The 17520-nt window shown below is 31.6% G+C and overlaps 2 long non-coding RNA genes across 6 annotated transcripts; both read right to left on the reverse strand.

Moving 5' to 3' along the window:
* Positions 1–1357: 1357 nt before the first annotated feature.
* Positions 1358–6758, reverse strand: LOC149496675 (uncharacterized). Of its 5 annotated transcripts, XR_016320597.1 has the most exons (4): positions 6097–6746; positions 4805–4857; positions 3805–3859; positions 1358–3578 (listed from the first exon to the last, which is right to left on the reverse strand). It is a non-coding gene; the product is annotated as an uncharacterized LOC149496675 (long non-coding RNA). The 5 variants fall into 5 exon arrangements; XR_016320596.1 differs by lacking the exon at positions 4805–4857 and having other exon boundaries at positions 6097–6744; XR_016320595.1 differs by lacking the exon at positions 1358–3578 and having other exon boundaries at positions 3598–3859; positions 6097–6744.
* Positions 6759–13092: 6334 nt separating this feature from the next.
* Positions 13093–14224, reverse strand: LOC149496676 (uncharacterized). Its single transcript, XR_016320581.1, has 2 exons — positions 14079–14224; positions 13093–13264 (listed from the first exon to the last, which is right to left on the reverse strand). It is a non-coding gene; the product is annotated as an uncharacterized LOC149496676 (long non-coding RNA).
* Between the last annotated feature and the right edge of the window lie 3296 nt (positions 14225–17520).

A 17520-nucleotide genomic window follows, 5' to 3' on the forward strand; every position in this document is an offset into this window, starting at 1 on the left:
TCTCCTAATGACATGGACTATCAAAAAATCTAATGGGACTGATTGAGACCATTATATGCTGTCACTGGTCAATAATGAAAGTCCAAATCCTCTTGGGTAATTCATTTGCCAGGTACAATTTGAATGTTTTCTCAACTGCAGTAGACATTCCTTTTTTTTTTTTTTTTTTTTTTTTTGGGTAGAGAGCAAAAGTATATATTTGTCAAATCTTTTACGAACCATAGAAATTTTAGTTGTTATTTAAAAACCTACTATCAACTTGAGAATAATTTTAAGAACTAATAGTTTGTTTTCTTAACAGTCTTTTTACTCAAGGATTAGTTGGAATTCAACCAATTGATGTTCCAGGAATCGAGAATGTAAGGGTTGTCTCATTCTCTCTCTCTCTCTCTCTCTCTCTCTTTTGTTCTTACCCAGCATCAGCGTCGATTTTTTTTATTCTATCAAAGAGAGTTTAAAAATATGATTGTACTTTTTCATGCTCTACAGGTCGATGTTACTGTTATTATTGAAGGCGACTCTTCATATCTATGGGCTACACAACAAATTTTGAACAACTTGAATTGGATGCTTATTATCCTGTTTTCAGAAACACAGTCCACCACCGCAAATAGAGAATTTCTGGCAAATTGTTCTCACTCCAAATTGAAATTAGACTTCCAATTCTTGATGAACTCAAGATTTATGATTTTGCTTTAGAAGTTTGCATCAAATTGTGGGGGAAGTCATGTTTCTGATTGACCTAACTCGGGTTTCTCACGGTTCTATCTTTGTTACAACTCTACTAATGGGTGATATATAGACATCTTTCTCTCTGCCAGGTCAATGAACTATGTACTTATTCTATCTTATGAATTTAGTCCGTTTGTATAGTGAAATTTAATTGTCAGGATCTGTAACTTCAAAAATTAATTTACTAGTAAATGTTATAACGTTCCAAATATTAGATCTGGGTTTAGATATTTTTTTACTTGGTTGATAGAGACTTGGTTTAAAGTAATGCAATGGAAGTAAATGTTTCTCCTTTTATTTTTAACTTGTTTTTGTATGAATTGTTATAACCAGTGATTGGGAATTTAGAGTTTGGATTTTGAGGTTAGATATCTTCAATTATTTTTTATTTTTCGTTTTCACACACACACAAATATATATATATATATATTCTTTCCTTTGTCACGAATGAGAGAAGTACAAGTTTTAGCATAAATATTCATTGATTCTTTTCTTAACTTGATGATCAACACCAGCAAGATTGAGGAACAGAAAAAAAAGCATTCGTCTTTGTGGATATAATAATCTAATATCAAATCAATCAACTTAACTACAAAGGAACATAAGATGCTAAAAGATATTATAATGGCTATAATGATAGTTAAATTTCGAATGAGATCTCAGCAAGAAAACAGAACATATTGTCAAGCTCGAAAATTCAAAATAGAGAGATGGAAATATCACTTGAGAAGGATAATCAAGAACAATCAAAATTTCCAATCATCATAGCAATGACAGGTCCTTCAAGTATAAAAAAGAGAGAAATATCTCGTAAAATAGCTGCATTTCTTCAATATCCTCTAATTGATGAACAAGATATCACCCCTTACCTTCAAAATTTCATTCCAAGCTCCTCCATTGAATCTTACCTATTGCCTTTCAAAATTGCCTCTCAAATCTGTTCAACCCAACTCGATTCAAAACTCGGAGTTATTCTCAATACTCCACTATCTAATAATACCCAATTCAATGATTTAGTGCACCTTGCAACTTCTAAAGATGTCTCTCTAATTATCATTGAGTGTAAAACTGAAAACGACAATGTTCAAACCGTTTGTCAATATGATACTATGGAAGTACCAAAAATTAGTATCGAGATTACAAAAACTTTTGTCGTAGAGGACTTTGTCGCAGAGGACTTTGTCTCAGAAATATTTAAGGCTATAGAATCACATCATCGTCAAGCTGTTGATAATGCTTCTAAAGGTAATGTTGATCTTATTGAGACCACTTTCACAGGAGACATGCACATGAATTTTCACTCATTGAAGACCATTCCATTTCTAGTTTTGAGAAGCTCAAATGCAACGGTTGCCAACAACTCATTTCTGGTAAAATGTATAAGTGCGCTGAATGTGATGAATTCATCCTCCACAAAGCTTGTGCAGAATTAAACGACAAATTAATTGGTTTGAGCGAAAATTGTCCTCCTTTTTTAAAAAAAGTTCCATTTCATTATGATTTTCCTAATCAATATAAATGTAGTCATTGCCAAAAATTTTCAAAATTTTGTTCTGATTGCCTACTTCAAACCCATATTCAAAGTACGTTTTTACCAACTATTATTAAATATGAAGGTCATGTACATGCTCTTAATGTTATTATAATGCCACCATGGGTCAATTTCCAATTCAAATGCTCGAAATGTGATAGAATCGGAAATTCTATTAGCTACAAATGTTTCGAGTGTAATTTTGATCTTCACGTCGATTGTGCTTTGCCTCCGCCGCCGCCGCCTCCGCTGACGCCGGTGCAGTTCATAATGCTGATGCAGCAGCTGATGCCGCAGCAGCCACCGCGGCGGCCGCCGCAGCAGCAGCCGCCGCCGCCACAGCAGCCGCCGCCGCCGTAGCCGCTGCTGGAGCCGCAGTGGGAGCAGCTGCAGTTCTAAGGGAGGCGTGCCTTCGGTTAAAAGGATCTCAGTCAAAAGGAAGATATTGTTTTCTTAACTTGATTATGTTTGGTAATTTTTTTTTTTTTTATTTCCAGGTTCTGTATATAATATAAATGTATGGATTTGTTATGGGATTTGCTAAGTAAGCTCTATTTTCTGTCTTTTATTTCCTTAGCGTCCTTTTTCTAATTAATCAGTCTTTGCAATAAATGAGAAAATATCCATTTTTGCTTCGATTTTATTAAAAGACTTGCAGTAATTAAATTATTATGTTATGCATCGATTAATCCTATCAAACATCAATTAATCAATTAAATTATTTTGTTCTGTATAATTTTGTTAATTTACTTAAATAATTGTAAACATCAATTAATCCTATCAAACAATTGTAGACACTATTTCTTACTATAATTCAAACAATTTTAGACACTTTCTTATTATAGATAATTCTATATAAATAAAGTTCTACAATTCAAATAATGGGATGTGAATAAATTTTGTATAATTTAATTATTTAATGATACAATATTAAAATAAAGGAAAAAAAGAAACATATATATATACACCAATTACTAAAAAGTCAAATTATCTATATATATAGACAGAAATAATTTCAAGTAGATAAAATAATAGCAAGTCCAACTGACTTATGTTTATCAACATCAAATTATCCTCTAGGTGAAAGCCTGTAATTTTTAAGAAAATTATTTTGAATACTTGGAGAATTCATATCTACAAACAAATTATTCTCTTGTATCCGAACCGTTTTCATTTTGTTATCTAATAATCTTGGTATTTATACCACTATATGTATCCATGGTTTTTAACTGTAAATCCAAATTCAAACAAGAATAAATAGATGTATAAAATTAACTTTCTATCCCTTTGCTGCCCAATCTTTTGTCTCTACAATCTAGAAAACAAGCAAATGGTAGAGTAAACTTTTAAATAGCATAAATAACAAAATGTTGTAATTTCACAAGTCAAAGCCATGGTTTTACATTTTTTAAGCTAATATTTTGTAACTCCTTAACTCTTTTCTAAATTCATAGTTATTATTTAGAGAGATAAATAGAAAGGCAAGAAAGGTTAAAAAAAAAAAAAGGCAAAATTTTGTATTTAATGAGAATCAAACTCACCTTTCATCTGTATTTTAGCGAGCCACCAGAAATATGTTTTTAATGCCTAAACAACCTGTAATTGGATATTGCAAATAAAATAATCAAAGAGGTCTATAATCAAAGAGTATGAAAGCAACAAATAGCAAAAAAATAAAAAGTTCACCTGATCCTACAATAACGAAACAAAAAGAACAACAAATACAAACAATATATTAGTGAGTATAAGGTTATAGAGAGAGAGATAAAAAAAAAGGAGAAAATTCAAAAGCTTTCAAATCAAAAAATACATAGCAAAATATGATTAAATTTGTTAGATTCAAATTTCAAACAAAGATACAATATCAATACAATTCTTTAAATATAAATATGATTAAATTTTAAAAAATATTTTAGTGGCCAATCAAATTGAAAAATAATTATATTAATAATTATTGAAAAATAAATACATGAAATATTATAGTCAGTAAGAAAATATTTTTTTTTTTTTTTACATCTATACTAAATGATATGTACATCTAAAGGGGCATTTGGTCCAGCACAACTATTTCATACAGCTGATACTTGTTTCATACCCAACAGCTATGTTGTAGGTATTTGGTAAATTTTCTAATCATCACCTGATAGCTTATAAAAGTCTCAATCAGCTACTGATTTCCATCAGCTACCCTTTGGAGCTTTTTCACATCAATTGATAGCTGATTCATATTATATTATTTTAGACTTTATTAACCTCATAAAAATAATTGCCAATAAATTTTTTTTCAAATTGATATTTTTTTATAATAATTTCGTTTATAGTTATTTAAAAATAATTTCTTTAAAATATTATTTTAAAATTGTTAAAAATTATTTTATTAATATAATACATTAAAATAAAAAATAATATATATATATATATATATATATATATATATATACATCATAATATATAAAAATCATTATGCCCTTAGTAATCATTTTATATTTCAAAAACAACCGCTACCAACATTTTACCAAACACAAATAGTAATCAACTAACCGTTATCAGCCATTAGCTACCAACAACTGCTATCACGATCCATCTCCTTGGACCTGACGACATTACGGCTTGGGTAAGCATAAAGCCTCCAAAACCCATAACAAGCCTTTCGTGACCATAACTGATCTAAGCCCATTATTATTTAGCGCCCAATACTTGATTCGCAAACCTAAGAGTCTTATTGATTCTATACATACATATTTACATGAATAAAAGTATTTACAATTATGAGCAAGGACAAGCAACATTCCTAATATCCTTTATTCAGATTGTTAAGTTTATTTACAATTCCAAAAGATTACAGTAATTGCAAAACTTTAACTACATATAGGCAAGCAAGGTCCTTTTTATAAGAATACTTTAACTACATATAGGCAAGCAAGGTCCTTTTTATAAGAATAGATCTAGCTGCTCCAGAGGCGCCTATGGTAGTTGAAAGAAGAAGCTAATAACCTGGGAAAAATAAATGAGGCGGGGGTGAATGCCTCGGCTCAAGTGAATGGTAATAAGTATTTTAAATACCACACACAGTCATGCAGATGCTTTGCCTTAATATCTAAAATGTCACACACTTCAATCACACAATGTCATACGCCAACTCATCATGAAATTTATACACGAGGTAGAAACGATCGTGCCTGTGTGGCCTGTAATGCAAGATATCACTTCAAATAAATATTATTCAAAAATCGCAAAGCCAAGATCACATCATTCCACATTTCACAATAAACAGATTACACATCACATCTTTATCAATTCGTAGAAATGTTATCCACAGTTTCACGATAGAGGAGCCCATCCCACTACAGAGGCATGAGGAGTCCAGTCCCCATATATGGACCGAGGAGTTATTTATCAGTCACTTTTATTGTATTCGTACTGCGAATGGTTTCAATCGTCGTACTAAAATTCGGCAGCATATCCTTTGAAACTCAGACTAACCACATGCCAAATATCACATTTTCAATATACATATAATCTAGTCACAGCCCATCCATCGGGCACAATCACAATCATTAATAAGTCCCCTTCCGCCAATCATAGTTCACACCAATTTAACTATATTCAATTATCAATACAATATCCAAGTACTAATTTAAATAATCATATTTAACCAGTTTCACTACGTTAGCAACAGCAACTAAGGTTTCATTTTCTTTAGATTTACATCTAACTCAATTAACATAATTTAATAGAGAAAATAATTTAGTACTTTAGGTTCTAGCGAAAAATTAATTAACAATGTTAACTGAAAAGTTCAATTAAATCTAGAATCATGGTTTGCAGCTCACCGATTGGGAAACCAATTATATCATCGTGTTCAGTTAATCGAGGAGAGCATTCTGTCCCTAGCGAGTCCCCGGAGTATCGCCAGAGCTCCACCGCCGGCCGCCTCCTTTGCCGCCATACACAGTGGCCAGAACATCAATCTTCACCGGGAACGTGCAATCTTTACAACAACTCGCTCCAAATTTCACAAGGAGCCAAAAATGAGATTACTTTTAGGAGAAGGTGAGTAGATATATCTGATTTGCACCGGCAGCTGCCAAAGCCAACACCATTCATGGTGGTTATGCGATTTTCCAACAAACCCATACATTGATTTAGGGGAAATACTAAGAAGGCCACAAAGAACTAATTCGTGCTCACCCTAACACTCCAGATCGCCAAAAATGGCAAGGGATCGCCAAAAAAAAAAATCTACAAGAGGAACTCAAAGTTCCAAGCTTCGGTTCCCAACAATCGCACATCCAAGACATCAATGGAGGTTAAAACCATGATTCACTTGTCGAGTAGGTCCTTCTAGTGTGTCCCTTCGCCGTAGATGATGTATCATAACTGGAAATCGAAAATAAGGTGTGGGGAAGGGGCTGCGAAACGAAGGAGAGGAGAAAGATCAAGAAAAAAAAAAGGATAAAAAAAAAAAAAAAAAGCAAAGGTAAAAAGATAGAGGGAAAAGTGGGCCTTTGGGGAGTTTTATTATTATTATTATTATTATTATTTAGATATTTTAGTCAACAACTTCTTTAGGAAGTTGGTTTAGGTTAAAAGGTGTTGAATTGGTATTTACGTGGAATTATGATTATATGATATAACTTCCATTTGAAGGGTTGGCATTTACGTGGAATTTAGAATTTAATTAAATTTATTTAGTTTTAAAATTAATAATTCAGGTCATTTCACATATGAACAGTTAAATCATTTAGTAAAAATCAAAATTAGTATTGTATCTATTATTTTTAAGTAATTTACTCATTATAATGTTATAACTCATTATTTTGAATAAAAATTAATATTTTATCAATTTAATATCTCAAGTAAGGCTTTTTAATATGAATGTATGAAAAGGAATAAATGTGAATCTATCGTCTGTGTGTGTATGTATATATATATATATATATATATATATATATATATATATATATATAACATTTCTCAAATGAAAATGGGCATTTACATAAATAAAATTGACATTAATTTTTATTAATATTTTATCTTTAAAATTTTAATTTGAGTCAATTTAGAAAAAAAAATCATAAAAATATAAATTTATATTAGATATTATTATTGGATATAAATATAAAATATTATTATTTTATTGGTCGAACTAGTAAAACAATAAAAAATTATTATTCTGAAAATAGTATTAATAGAGTTTTATATAAGCTTAAAATATTCATCTTTAATTTGCTTGAAAAAAATCATTATCGACATTTAATATTTAATATTTTGATGGATAATTGTTAATAATAATATTCTAAAATCAGACCGGTCATTGAATCGTAAAGGTAAGGGTCACTGAACAGGAGGGAGACCGAGTTCAATACATTTCAACTAAATTTTTATATTTAATATTTAAATATTTTAAATACAATTAAAATTATAGGATTTTTAAATCTAAAATAATTTTATAAAACGGATAAAAATTATATATGTTATATCCTTTAACTTACATAAGCCTAACATATATATATATATAACCTAATTTAATAAAAACTTTTAATTAAATATTAAAAAAATTTATGTAATTTGAAAAATATAATAATAAAATAAAATAAAATATTATTATTATTATTATTATTATTATTATTATTATTGTTTTACAATTATTACTATTATTATTTTGCCATTATTAGTATATTATTTATTTATTACTTTACCACTATTATTATTGCCAACTAAAACGCAAACTAAACAGTATATTAAAACAATAACATGGTATAAATGAATCTGTAGAAACCACGTGCCTATTAAAAAAGTGTTTCTCAAGCATTGAAACATGAGATGGAAGGCAAAACGAAAGTCTTAGCTGTTTATTTCATACAAACAAAATACTATGGAGAGATAAACTTTAAATCTATCGTTGAAGTCCGACCATAGCGATGTAAGCCTCACCGCCAACATCAGGCTTAACAGCTCGGCAATCCGCTTCAGACGAAAGTGGTTCAACCACCATTGGCTTTCGGAACAATCCACATGCTCCAAAATTCGTTTGTTCTTTTTTCTTTTTATTTGTTGGTTTGATTTGAATTGTAGTAATTACTCAAACCAGTTGGCCGATTCTTACCCAATTTTCATCGATCTTAGCGATTTTTTCTCTCTCATTTTGATTATCTAACCCAGACCGGACCATAGTCCAGTTTATGGCTAAACCACTCGGAGGCCGGTCCAATTCAGTTTTAAGAACAATGGTTAATAGTAATATGTACGTACGTAAACTACCAAAATTTTCAAATTATAATGATTTTCATATTATAAGAGAACATACATGATATTTATTGATTAATTGGGTCAAAAAAAATAAAAAGTATTGAAATAAATCAAATTAACGAAGAAAAATTAACGAAGAAACTTAACCATTGATCATTTTTTATATATAATAGTAAATCAATTATAAATATTACAAAATTAACTATTCAAATTATTTATAATTATGTGTCACGACTCATTTTCGTGGGCCGGACCGGCACTAGGATCTGGGTGGGCTTAAGGCTCCCGAAGCCCGTAGTAAACCTAATTTATTTAAATCTCACATTCTATTCATAATTATGGATTCAGGCCCATTAACTTATTATACATATGCATCAAAAATACAGTTCGTATATTTAATATGGACTTTATTATTTATTTATAACCCAACTGAAATACAATTGCGGAACTCTACCTTTACATTCACATCGTTATTTCCATCATTAACAGTCTCCTATAATAAGTGTTTCAACTCCATAGGGCTTTCCTTTCTTTCTATTACCTGGAAAAAAAATAGTAGGCAAGTGTGAGCGCCATACTCAAGGAGTAGGGTTAGATAACCCTCTCACCCCACACAGTCACACAGATGCTAAAATATTTTTATCTGGTCACCGTTTAATTATATGATCATGCAGTTTGTCACACAAATGACAATACAACAGCAATCACAAGTATTATCACCTTCATATAATCATATCACATGGAAATTAGTCAGTGGAGTCACCGAAACCCGATGAGCCGTCCTCCGACATGGCCCATCCACTCACATGTGCACCAGGGAGCCAATCCCCCATTCTGGCTGACCGGTATAATCCTCACACGACCAGTCCTCTCATTATTTTGCCACTCTCTCTCTCTCTCTTTTTTTTATTTTTTATTTTTATCTATCAACAGGAGGCAACCCGGTGGTCTCCATCCAATCTAGATCATCAGGTGCTCACAACAGGAGGTCACCCTGCTGGCTACAATCAAATCTAGATTATCAGGTGCGCAACAACAAGAAGCCAACCTGTGATTTCAGTATAATCCTTTTCTTTTTATACCAACAGGAGGCAACCCGGTGGGCTCCATCCAATCTAAATCATCAAGTGCTCACAACAGGAGGCCACCCTGCGGGCTACAATCAAATCTAGATTATCATGTGCGCAACAACAGAAAGTCATCCTGTGGTTTTCCATATAATCCATATCATCAGGTGCATACGGAGGCGCCGATCTCCCATTTACCCGGCCAAATTCCATATCATATCATAATTTCATCATTTTCAGGATCCATATCACATATACCATTCTCACAAAACCATGGTGACCCACTTCATCCCAATTCCACACAAACAAAACACAATATATACACAACACAGGTAATCAAGCAATCTTTAATCGAAACAATAATGCAGCACAATATGGCAATTTAACAAAATAATGCATGATAACATTTAGCCGTGAATGCATGAATGCAGGCGGATGATATTAGTTATCTAACACTACTCACAATTCTTTATTGTCCTTTAAAAGGACTATCTCTACTACTGCTCGCTTCCAGCTTTTGTCTTCATATTCCGGAACCTTATAAGCATCTAAAATAATAAGAAAATGCTAAATAAGAAAACATATTCATTTATTAGTTTTGGTTACTAGTTACTTTCTTATTTATTTATTTATTCCAATTTTATAACCTTTAGATAAATTTTTTAGCTATTCAGTGAGGAATATTTTATAATAATAATAATGATGATGATATTATAATAATTTATAATCGTTTATAATACTTAAAGTTTTAGTCGTCACTGCTTATTAAGAAGATAACTAATTTAATTTTTCATTAAGTGCTTTACTGAAAATTCAGCAACATTTCCTCTATAAACTGGACTATCCAAATTTTATATAATCCACATGTCAACACATATCCCGTCCGACATAACTATCACTCATCCGTTCATTCAATTCACACAGTCCATTAGAAGCAATTGTTCTATAACTATTTATTTGTTAATAAAATTCCTAAAATTTATTATTAGCTAGGAATTTATATTTTAGTAACAACCTTATAATCATAATTAATATTCATGAAATATATCTAACAATATCTAATTTAATTTATTTAAATAATTAATTAAATTCATTAATTAATTAATTCATGAGGAGTCCGAATCCCTCATTTATTTGTTGAGCCTCGTTTGGCCGAAAATGGCGTTGACAGCTGCTGTGCTTCCTCCTCTCATGGCTGCTTCATCCTTCTTGCGCCATCGCTGGAGTTCAAGGCGGAGAAACGATCGCACAAAGGAGGCGAGTCGAGTTGTACCCACCATTCGCGTTGAGACTGTCGGAAACGGTGAGAAATCGCCGGAACTTGATGGAGGAGAGGCTGTCGAGGGAGACAGCTCAATATGCACCACTGTAGGTCCGATCTGCTTAAAGGGAGGCCGAAAAATGGACCACAGGCGCCAGACGAACTGATCGCCACCTTGGTCTGGTCGAGTGGTGGCTGGAAACGAGGAGAGGGAGGCGGCGTCGCTGCTCCTTGTGTGCGTGAAGAAGAAGAGAGGAAGAAAGAAAAAGAAGAGAGGCGGGGTCTAGAGGCTTGTAGGCCATTCCGGTTTGATCCAAACCGGTTTGGTCCAACTCAACGATTTAGCTCGATTTTTGTTTGGTTATCTAGTTTTTCTCTTGGTTTCTAAAAAATTTAACTCGATTACGGTTCCTGTTTATCAATAATTAAATATTTGCTGTACAACCATATTTTAGTCTTTCTAATTTGATTTATTTTTCCTATGATTTTCAAGTAGTTTGATTTAGTTAATTGATTTAGTCAAATTTATATATCTTTCTCAATTTACTCACAAATAGTGCATTATGTATGAAATTTAGGATTACCGAATTAAGTGGTACATATCATTATTATTTTAAGTGGTCCAATATCAATTCAAGAAGTTTAAATTATTTTTGACTAGAAGTTCCGATAACTCATTTTGGGCTTGAGCCTAATTCGCAATTTAGGCCCAAATCAAAATTACTCGGTACTTGCAGCCCATACCGTCACAATTTCAGATTTTTGATTTATTAAAATTTCAAAAGTTTTGAAAATAAAAATTCGGAGTATTACATTATGCATTCAAAAAATCATTGGAAAACTCATTTAAGCTTTACTTATATAAATTTAAAATTTTAATTTAACAAATTTTAAATGAATAACTAAAATTTAAATTCTGGCAAGAGTATAATTAAAAAATAATAAAAAAGTTAAGCAGGAAAATAATGTTAGGTAAAATACAACTAAATAATAATAAAAGGAATTAGGTGAAAAAAAAGCAATTGTGTTAATATTTTTATTAAAACATAATAAAACCAATAAAAAGAAAACATTGTACGATAAAAATGTAATTAACAAAAGTAAAAGTTTTTAATGGATAAATCACTATTACGGCAAGTGATTTTCCATGCCGCTTATTTATATATTTATATAGTCCATACTACATATAAAAGTGGAAATTAGAGGGGGAATAATGAGATTAACTAGATCACTCTGAAATTTAAAATGTTCTAAATTATCGTTTTAATGCATTTTAGTGAGCCACTAGTAATATCTTTTTAATGCCTAAACAATCTATAATTAGAAATTCCAATCAAAATAATCAAAGTGGCCTATAATCAAATAGTATGAAGGCAACAAAATAGCAAAAAAATTTAAAAAACTCAATTCAAGAAAAATAGCAACAAAATAAAAACTCAATCCAATAAGAAAAGCAAAAAAATAAAAAGTTCACCTGATCCTATAGTAACGAAGCAAAAAGAACAACAAATACAAACAATATATTAGTGGATATATGGTTAGAGAGAAAGAGATAAAAAAAAAAAAGGGAGAAATTCAAAAGCTTTCAAATAAAAAGATACATAAAAAAATATGATTAAATTTGTTAAATTCAATTTTCAACAAAGATACGATGTCAATATCACTCTTTAAATATAAATATGATTAAATTTTAAAAAATATTTTAGTAGCCAATCAAATTGAAAAATAATTATATTAATAATTATTGAAATATAAATACATGAAATATTATAGACAGTAAGAAAATAATTTTTTTTTACATCTATACTAAATGATATGTACATCTAAAGAGGCATTTGGTCCAGCTGTTTCATATAGCTGATAGTTGTTTCATACCCAATAGCTATGTTGTAGGTGTTTGGTAAGTTTTCTAATCATTAACTAATAGCTTATAGAAGTTTCAATCAGTTAATGATTTCCATCAGCTATACTTTGGAGCTTTTTCATATTAGTTGATAGCTGATTCATATTATATTATTTTGGACTTTATTAATCTCATAAAAATAATTGCTAATAAATTGTTTTTTAGAAATTGATATTTTTATAATAATTTTATTTATAGTTATTGTCACGATCCATTTCCATGGACCGGACTGGCAATAGGACCTGGGTGGGCTTAAGGCCCCCGAAGCCCGTAGTAAGCCTAACTTATTTAAGTTCCACATTCTATTCATAATTATGGATTCAGGCCCATTAACTTATTATACATATGCATCCAAAATACAGTTCATATATTAAATCTGGACTTTCATTATGCACTTACAACCCAACTGGAATACAATTGCGGAACTCTACCTTTACATTTACATATTTATTTCTGTCATTAACAGTCTTCTATAATACGTATTTCAACTCCATAGGGCTTTCCTTTCTTTCTATTACCTGGAAAAAAAAATAGTAGGTAGGGGTGAGCGCCAAACTCAATGAGTAAGGTTAGATAACCCTCTCACCCCACACAATCACACAGATGCTAAAATATTTCTATTTAGTCACCATTTAATTATATGATCATGCAATTTGTCACACAAATGGCAATACAATAGCAATCACAGTTATTATCACCTTCATATAATCACATCACGTGAAAATTAGTCAGTGGCACCACCTGAAACCCCAACGAGCCGTCCTCACACATGGCTCGCCCTCTCATACATGTGCACTAGGGAGCCGATCCCCCATACGGCCAACTGATCTAATCCTCACTGACCAGTCCTCTCATTGTTTTTCCATTCTCTCTTTTCTTTTCCATACCAACAGGAGGCAACCCGGTGGTCTCCATCCAATCTAGATCATCAAGTGCTCACAACAGGAGGCCACCCTGCGGGCTACAATCAAATCTAGATTATCAGGTGCGCAACAACAAGAAGCCATCCTATGGTTTTCCTTACAATCCATATCATCAGGTGCACACGGGGGTGCCGATCTCCCATTTTCCCGGCCGACGATCAAATATCATATCATATCATATTTAGGATCCATATCACATAGACCGTCCTCACAAACCCATGGTGGTCCACTTCATCCCAATTCCACACAAACAAGGCATAGTATGTTCATAGCACAAGTAATCAAACAATTTTTAATATCAACAAATAGTGCATCATAATATGGCAACTCAATAAATTAATGCATGATAACATTTAGCCGTGAATGCATGAATGCAGGCGGATGGTACTAGTTATCTAACACTACTCACAGTTCTTTATTGTCCTTTACAAGGACTGCCTTTTTAGCCACATGCTTCCAGCTTTTGTCCTCGCATTTTGTATTTTATAAACCTTTAAAATAAACAAGAAAATTCTAAATAAGAATTTTAATTCAAAAACTTATATTTCACATTCGTTTATTTATTTTTGCTACCGGTCATTTAATTCACTTGTTATATATGCATATATATCTAGTTTCTCTCATTTATATAAATAACTATTCTAATTTATAACCTTTAGATAAAATCTCTAAATATTCGGTGAGAAATATTGTATAATGATAATGCTAATATTGTATAATATTTCTTAATACCTCAAATTTTCGTCGTCACTACTTCTTAAGAATATAACTAAAATTCGGCAGCATTTCCTCTATAAACTGGACTATCCAAATTTTTCAAAATTTCACAAATCCACACACACAGCCCATCCATCGGGCAAATTCATATCCACTAATCCCGTCCGCCATAACCGTCATTTATTCGGTCACTTAATTCACATAATCCATTATAATTAATTGTTCTATAACTATTTATTTGTTAATAAAATTCCTAAAATTTATTATTAGCTAGGAATATATTTTTTTGTACCAACCTTATAGTTATAATTAATATTCATAAAATATATTTAACAATATTTAATTTAATTTACTTAAATACTTAATTAAGTTCATTAATTAATTAATTCGGGATTTATTCAAAAATTGCAAATTAAGCTTTAGAGTGTACCGATTGAATATCAGATTTCATTTCCGTGATTCGCGTGAAGAGGAGAGCATTCTATCTCTTGAAGTCTCGCCGGAGTCTCGCCGGCCGGTCACCGGACCGCCGGCGCCACCGGCGTGCACGGTGGCCGGAAAATTTAACCTTCACCAAAATTGACAAACAATACATCATTTTATTCGTTTCGATGAGAGGATCACTAATATGTATTCAAATCAAGGTGGGTGTGAACCAGTTGGCCGGAAATGTTCGGTGGTACCCACTTTGGGTTTTCCGATTCCGGCCACCATACTCAACACCGTAACAGTCAAATGAAAGAAGGAGAAGAGAGGAGTCGATCGGCACCTACCTTGAAGCCTCAGGTCGCCGGAAACGGCGTGAATGGCCGAAAGAATTGCTACTATGGCGTCGTACCTTTCGATTGAATTTTCTCTCAATCCGGGCTCAAATCGCGCAAACCAAGGCTTGAATCAGACTCCTTGCGATGAGTAGATATTTTTAGAGTATTTATTTGCCGGATTTGGTGGCCGATGGTCGGAGAACGAGAAGAAAAGGGGAGGGGGGTTGTTGAGAGAGAAGAGTGAGAGAGAGACCACTGAGTCTCTCTTCTCGTTTCTCTTTTCTTTCTTTTTTTTTTTTCTAGAATTTTCTAATTGGTGGATGGGGTTTGGGTCGATTCGAGTCTGATTTGGTTTAAATCGTGGTTTTAGCTTGGTTTTTCAATTGATTTATGGATTTTTCATCTGGTTTTCGAAAAATTAATTTGATTTTTGGGTCCGGTTCAATTTATTTGATTATTTTGTTCAGTTTCGTAATATTTTCTCAATTTATTCATAAAATATTAATACCAAAGATATTTAATTTTAAGCTGATTAATTTATATAGTAGTTACATATATATAGACACATTTTTAATCGATTAACAATTAGTGTTCCATTTTATTTTCATCGAAATTTTAAGTATTACCCAAACGAAAATTCTAAATAATATGTTTTTGGGCTTGGGCCCAATTCGTAAAACTTTGGGCTCAATTAGAATTACTCGGTCTTAACAGCCCATATTATCATAAATCTGGATTTTTGATTTAATGAAAATTCAAAAGTTTTGAAAATAAAAATCCAGGGTATTTCAGTTATTTAAAAATAATTTCTTTAAAATATTATTTTAGAATTGTTAAAAATTATTTTATTAATATAATACATTAAAATAAAATATATATATATATATATATATATATATATATATATTACATCATAATATATAAAAACCATTATGTCCTTAATAGTCATTTTATATTTTAAAAACAAATGCTACCAACATTTTACAGAACATGAATAGTAATCAACTAACCGCTATCAACCATCAGCTACCAGCTACCAACAACTGCTATCAGCTATCAGCTAATATTGTCACGACACATCTCCTTGGGCCGAACTGACAGTAAGGCTTGGGTAATCATAAGGCCTCCAAAACCCGTAGTAAGCCTTTCGTGACCATAACTAATCTAAGTCTTTCCAAGAGTTCTCGAAGGATTAACTATATTTGTGAATCTAGAATTTAGTTCAGTTATAGTCTCTCATCCTTTCATACTAAACATTTCATATTCTCTCTAAAGGATATTGATTCTGCATTCCTTAACTCAGTCAGTACCCTCATAAGTAACTCTGAGTTTTTCCCATACTTTCATTGCAGACTTACATTTAGAAACTTTGTTGTATTATGTTAGGTCTAACGCATAGTTAAGAATATTGATGGCTTTTGCATTTATAGAAATGCCATTCCAATCAGCATCAGTATACTCTTCTTTTGTCTTTCGAACTCTTACATTTTCTACAGTTTTCATAGGAATGTAAGGACTAGTAATGATGTTTCTTCAGTAGTTTATGTCAACTAATTTTATAAAATTTTCCATTCTAGTTTTCCAGAAAGAGTAATTAGAACCATTAAACAGAGGTGGTCTAGACATAGATTGACCTTCTAAAGATGGTAGAGAAAGTGGGGCTGCCATGGGATATTTTCTCTTTGGCTGTGAAGCTTTGATAAGTCAAGGGACGAGCTCTGATACTAGATTATGAGTCCTATTTATGTATGGCACAACCCAAGAGGAGGGTGAATTGGATTTTCTAAAAATTTGACTTTCAAAACTCAAGATCAAAATTCTATTACAGTAGAATTAGAAAGCATTTATGAGAATCAGTTATTAAGTTTAGAACTTTCTCACAAACTGTTGCAAAATTAGAAAGACTCTGCGAAGAATAGTTATTACATTTAGAACTACTCCACAAAGCTTATGCAAGATTAGAAAACTGATTAAAACTCAGATTGTGATTTCTACAAAATATAAAAAGACAGATTAGTACTTGGTAAAATCACAATACAAAAATCCATTGAGTTCTAATGATCCACAAAGATTAAATGTATTCACGTTTAGAAATAGAAACTTATTAACAATCTTGCATTTCTAAAAAGATTAACAGTTGTGTAAACAGAATATAATCGAGTAACACTTTAAAAAATAAAAGAAGAGAAACACAGAGATTTATAGTGGTTCGACACTAACTCACCTACATCCACTCCCCAAGACTCATCTTGAGATCCTCCGCTATGTTATCTCTTTTCAAGGGTAAGAGACAAACCAACTTTACAAGAAAATAGATCAACACCTAGATCTAAACTTTGTCCCACTAAATTTCTGAAGATTCTAGTTAAC

The sequence above is a fragment of the Jatropha curcas genome, chromosome 4 (assembly GCF_041381405.1).
Source record: "Jatropha curcas cultivar XTBG-Jc1 chromosome 4, XTBG_Jcur_1.0, whole genome shotgun sequence".
Lineage (NCBI taxonomy): Eukaryota > Viridiplantae > Streptophyta > Magnoliopsida > Malpighiales > Euphorbiaceae > Jatropha > Jatropha curcas.